The sequence below is a fragment of the Cebus imitator genome, unplaced genomic scaffold, assembly GCF_001604975.1.
Source record: "Cebus imitator isolate Cc_AM_T3 unplaced genomic scaffold, Cebus_imitator-1.0 Scaffold39, whole genome shotgun sequence".
NCBI classification, from domain to species: Eukaryota; Metazoa; Chordata; class Mammalia; order Primates; family Cebidae; genus Cebus; species Cebus imitator.
Window position 1 is genome coordinate 9,431,347 of NW_016107354.1, and position 6,000 is coordinate 9,437,346.

The 6,000-nt window shown below is 45.8% G+C and overlaps 1 protein-coding gene across 3 annotated transcripts in view; it reads left to right on the forward strand.

Annotated features, from left to right (window-relative positions):
- NAV2 (neuron navigator 2) overlaps window positions 1–6,000 on the forward strand; it is a 411,110-nt gene that overhangs the window by 170,005 nt on the left and 235,105 nt on the right. The gene's annotated exons all lie outside the window — the stretch shown is intronic.

Sequence of the window (6,000 nt, forward strand, 5' to 3'; positions counted from 1 at the left end):
GGTTTCATGAGGTAGGTCATATCATTATCCCCATTTCACAGATGAGGAAACTAATATTTAGGAAGTTGGGTCATTGTACCCAAGGTCACACACGAAAAAGTGGATGAACCAGGATTTGAACACAGGTGGTCTAACTCAGAACCCTCACTATAACCACAGTGCTACACTTTCCTCCCCCTCCTTCAATTCTGGTATCTCTGTGGTTGTTGAGGCTGCTTTTTAATATCTTATGTTTCAACCACTACTCTTGGCTTTTTCTCTCACACTGCCCTTGTAGCATCCTAACAGAAATTGCTGCTGGGGTAGAATCTCCTCCTTATTCTGACTGATATTTATTTTTTATTGAATTCTTATTTAAGGGGATGGGAAATCCATACTCATACCTGTCTTCATTTATCGCAAATACATCCTGAATAACTGCTCGCTTGCTGCCCCATGTGTTAGGGACCTCTAGGTGCCTTTCCTAGCCAGAGTTTTCTTTTCTCTTTTTTCTCTCTTCTCTTCCTCTTCTCTTCTCTCCTCCTTTTTCTGTTCTCTTTCTTTTCTGAGACAGGGTCTCGCTCGCTCTGTCGCCCAGGCTGGAGTGCAGTGACATGGTCATAGCTCACTGCAGCCTTGACTTCCTGGGCTCAAGCAATCCTCCCATATAATCTAGGACTACAGGCACATGCCTCCACACCCAGCTAATTTTTTTTTTTTTTTTTTTGGTAGAGGTGGGGTCTCGCAGTGTTACCCAGGCTGGCCTCTAACTCCTGGGCTCAAGCAATCCTCCTGCTTTGGCCTCCCAGGGCCCTGGGATTACAGGTGTGAGCCACTGCTTCGCCCAGCCTAGAGCTTGGTTTTCTAAAGTACTTACACTTAGGGAGACCCAGCTCAGGCTCTGCCTGGCTGGTGAGGGAGAAACCATATAGCAGTGTGCTTCTCCATAGAGCAAGTCAGCACATTACCCAGACTTGATGGAGGGGGACCGGAGGAACCTAGTTTGTCACTGCTTCTGGTAGCCATGGAGAAGGTAGCTGTTTTCCCTGACAAAGAACACCAAGCCCAAGTCAGAACAGACACCCACTGCTCTGGCAAACTGGTCCTTTCCCAGTTAAATTGAATGTCACACAAATGCACATACATAGGAAAGGAAAGGGGAGGGATGAGCTGGAAGGAAACATGAAATCTAGTGCCTATTCCCACAATGTGTTCAGTCCTGTAGGATAGAGAAAACAGAAGCTAGCTGGGGAAATATCTAATTGGAAGCACATGCCCATCCCGTGAATGATTTGTTTTCAGACCCAGATGATGGAAGGAGGCAGTGGGAAGAGAGGAAGCACTGGAAGATGAGGGCGTGTCAACCCTGCCCGGAGGCTGGACTGGGCACAGTGCTTCTGGGTTTACCCTGAGCAATGATGTGGCTTTCCCCTTGTGTCATATCCCCCACTTAAGGTTTCTTTGAGATTCATTTTTGTCTCTGCCAAGGCCAATGAAGGGATGGTTCCTTGTTTCAAATGAAGCCTTTGAAGGCTCTTCCTTGCCTTCTCTACACCCCCATTTCCCTACCACCAGCCTTGAGCAGGATCCTATGAAGAACTTTAGCTGATCAGATACCACTAAGCACAGCAGTAAAGTTTGGTTGCCAAAAGAAGTAGCCCTATCCCTTCTGATAGAGTGAGCCACCTCCCCCAGAACTCTGGAAATAGGTCTCTTGTTGGAGACCAAACACTGTTGAAACACCTGCCAGCACCCAGCACCTTGATGGGCACGAGGGATATTGAGAAGGATGAGAAGCCTCACCTTGAATCTGGATGTGGGGAAGGGGTGTATGAAGGCAATCAATACAAAGGTGAAAGCTCTCCGTTTATTTCTGCCTTTGACCACTCTTATTGCCGCTTGGCCTCCCTGGTGAGCCCAGGGAGGCTTATTTTACCTGCAGGAGGCAGAGAAACATAGTGGCTAAGAGGTGTCGTTAAACCTAAGTGAAGGCCCCTCCTTACCACTTACTGTTGGTGTTACCTGGGCAAATGATTTGATCACCATAAGCCTGGGTTTCCTTATTGGTCAAATGGGGTAATCTTGCCTTGCTCACAGCATTATGAGGCTTAAATAAAGTCATTTAATTAATAATTATAAATAATAATGAATTAATAAAGCCATTCCTTAGCACCTGACCTATAATCAGTGCAGATATGGCAGTGTTGGTATTTTGGGTTCATCTGGGCCAGGTGAGGCAACCAGGCTGCCTCTAGAAAGTCCCACAGAATTGATCTGTATGCAACTATCCTGTGGAAAAGAGGCAGTGGGCTTAGTAGTTTGGTCCTCTCTGCCCAGCTGCTGGGCTGAAAAACAGATGCCATGGAAATGAGAGATTTAGTATTTAATCATCTTGCCTGGCAAAAAGCATCTCTGATTATGACCGCCCCCCACAAACCCCTGCATGTGCACACAAGCTGCCATCCTTCCTGGGAGGGGCCATCCTCTGCTCCCAGGCTTTGAAGTGGTTTTAGGCTTTCTTTTTTAGGCAAAAAGAAAGAACTGCTTTTCTTTTTGTCATTGGCACGTACATCGCATGGAGCAGAGCATGCTGGGAATGACAGTTTTACCGCCCTCCTTACTTGGCTCTGCACACATTGGAGAAAATGACCAAGGCTCTAACAGCAGCAGGATTGTTCCTCCACTGCTTACACAATGTCCCTTAAGCTTAATATTTTAAAAACCCAACATGTGTATGTTTCAAAGAACCCATCTGTGTTCTCTTATTTGTAGCTGTGTTTGGACCTAGAGTGATTATGAGAGGTCAAGTTCCTCCTGGGAAGGAGCTGTTGGGACTTTCTGGTGCTGTGACGGTGCAGGGTTGACCTGCCATGCTCTCCTCTCCCTGCGCTGCCTCAGTGAGACAGGCCCAGCAGGCAGCATCTGTTGTGATACCTGCAGCTGTTCCACAGGAGCCAAGACCTAGCTCTTCAGCAAACAGGGATTCTAATGCTCCAGATGGCAGAAGCTTCCAGAGTGGAGGTTGATAGACATTCCCATGATACACAAGGATGTTAACAATAATGAATTTCAAAATGTTAGCCAGAGGCCTCAGATCTGTGCCACTGGTAAACTAGAAGATACTCTGCTTTTCAACTCTGCCTGCACTCTCAGCCTCCGTAGTTATCACTGCATCCCTGGAGGGCAGGACCAAGTCCAGGCCCCGTGGCGTGACATACAAGGTCTTCCCTTCCATGCCCTGCCTGCTTCTCTAGGCTTGTTTCCTCCCACTCTGTCCCTGGAGTCCCAGCACACGCCAGCTGTTTCTCTCCTCCATACTTTCTGCAGGGTTTTCCTCAGAGTGGCATGCTCTGCCCCCTGCTTTCCCATCCCCTACTCACATTCCCATTCAATATGCCAGGGTCTTTCACACACAGCCTTTCCTTTCACACACAGCCTTTCCTTTTACACACAGCCTTTGCTCTGGGGTCGTTTACACACGGACTTTCCTGATCATCTCACAGCCTCCAAGATCTTCATTTCCTTCTCTGAATACCTTCTGAACTTCACGTATTTTATCAATACGCATGTAATCTAGATGTCAGCTGAGGTCGACCGGCCCCTTGAGATCCGGGTAAGATTGAGCATTCTAGCTCTGCATCTTTCAGTTTGTAGAAAGTCCAGTGGCCTCCCAGGTTTTGCTCAGGTGTCTCCGGTTCTTGTGGTCACCTTTGGCTTTGAAATCCTGCACTTAAACTCCTGTACTTAAAAGTTCAGTCTGAATTAGTTCCATTTGTGGATGTACTCATCATCCCGAGAGATATTTTGGTTCCCCCTGTGTGAATCCAGGCTTAGCATTTTTTCTTTCTTCCCAGTTACCACACAGTCATTACGGCCTTTGTCAGTGAACCAAATTTTGTTGAAAATGTCAGATGGAGGGGGCTTACTTTGGAGCAAGCAATGGTCTAAGCCCATTTACAATAGAACCTAATTGTTAAACTAGAGTCAACATAGATTCTGTCTGCATGGTGGGAAAAAGTACGTGGTCTCCATTCAGTTTTCTGATTTAGTCAAGGGCAGGTTGCTTTCCTGACTAGGGTGTGGAGGTGATAGTAGTTGGGGGTGGACAGGAGCTGACTTGAGTTTGTGGTGGCTTTTGGACAGCCATATGTAAACTGTTCTTTTGCCATGTCAGCTGTGCTCACAGCCCTCAAGTACTCCTTCTCCATGTCCCAAAAGGCTTGACACAATGCTGCAGCTATTTGAACAACACGCTGCTTCCATCAAAAGAGCACCTAGCCACTGACTCGGTGAAAAGAATCTGATCATGACAACCCAAGGGAAACCCAGAACTGTCTTAGTTATTCCAAAACCAGGGATGTTTCATCCCAGAGAGTGGAGCCCACAGACACTCCAAGTCTAAGACCTCAGCCAGCCACAGATACTTGGATTGAGTAGTTTCTCTTCTGGAATGTTCTTAGGGAGATGATGAGCCCTGCTTGCCAAAGCCTATCTTGCCTCTTTGAAAATGTTTATCTCAGACTCTTGTATATTGATTTTTGTCCAGCTCTCTATGATACTTTAACCTTGATCATCTATTTTCTTCTTGATTTATCCGATTCTTTCTTGTGCCATGGCATGTTTCTTTTATGCCAGTGTCCAATCCCTTCATGTACCTGTGTTCAGTGGAGAAGATGAGAAAGGAAACTCACATGCACTGGCCGGACATTAAGCCATTTCAGATTTACAGTTATACCCAATGGTATAGCTGTTAACTGTTGGGTGTAACTGTAAATCATTATTCATCATTATTCCAAAGTTACAGGTAAGGAATATGAATCTCAGAGAAGTTTTGAGACTGCTCCAATGTCTTGTGTGTGGAAAAGCCTGTATCCTATCCATTATACCATGCTGCCTCACAGAGGACCATACTACCTACCTGATTCAAGATTGTTTCCCATCCTGTGCTTTGATTGCCTGCCTCTATAAAGTCCTTATCCTGTCCTTAAAATCTGCTGTGGTTCAGCCTAGGGTCAGCACAGTGGGGGCTCTCCAGCAACTCTGAAAGGAATGCATCTATGCATCTTCTCCTTATTCATTGCTTTTTGCTTCCCTGCTCTTTGCAAATTCCACACTTGCAAAGAGCAGTAGAATACTGTGACCTGCCTTCCCCTACACCACTTAATACCATTGCTCTGACATCATCTTGGAACAAGTCCGTAAACCTTTTCTAGGCCTATCTGTGGGCATAATGATTCCCGAAGACTTTGTCTGGTTTAAAAAGTCCAGCCCAAGGGAGGCCCAGATCGTCACCTGTAGAAGCTCTTCCATTGGATGTGAGTAATCAGATAACACTGACTTGAAGGACTTGCAGAACATTGTTTGCATTGGGAGCAGAACCAAGTGGTACTAAGATCTCACTGTTGGACCTCCTTGACCAGATATGCTAGCCACATCTGGTCCCCAAACACAGGCACTGGCACTGCTAGTATTTTGTACTCTATTCTGTGCCTGTCTTTGTGTAGTGAATGTTCTCTCCAAACAAGATGGGGTAAATTAACCAAGGGGCAAATCCTCACAGCGCAGCGAGAAGTGATTCTCACTGCAGCGTGTTGGGGGAAGAGCTAAACCCCTTCCTTCTCTCCCAGCTCCCAGTCAGGGAATTGGGCCAGCTTCTTCTTAACTGTATAAATTTTACAGTTCCTCACACCAGCTCATGTTCTCTGTTTACTCTACAACCAGCTTTCTTGCTCCGCCAACAAGAAAAAGTTTAAAGTGATTGCTTGCTTATATCTAAAATGCTTCCAGACTGTAGACCTCTTTGGTGCTTACAGGTTTGCATGGAAAGAAAAGGCTGAAAGCTTTATGAGTTGAAAATTCAGACTTATCACTAGATCTAATGCTAGTCAGCTGAGGTTCCAGTGGCTTTTAAACACAGCTAAGTGGATTTTAGCTGAAAGATACAACTAAACATTTCATCATTTATTCATCTTTCAACTTTAATTATTGGAAACAGCCTGCTTAGTAATTCCCTGGACCAAA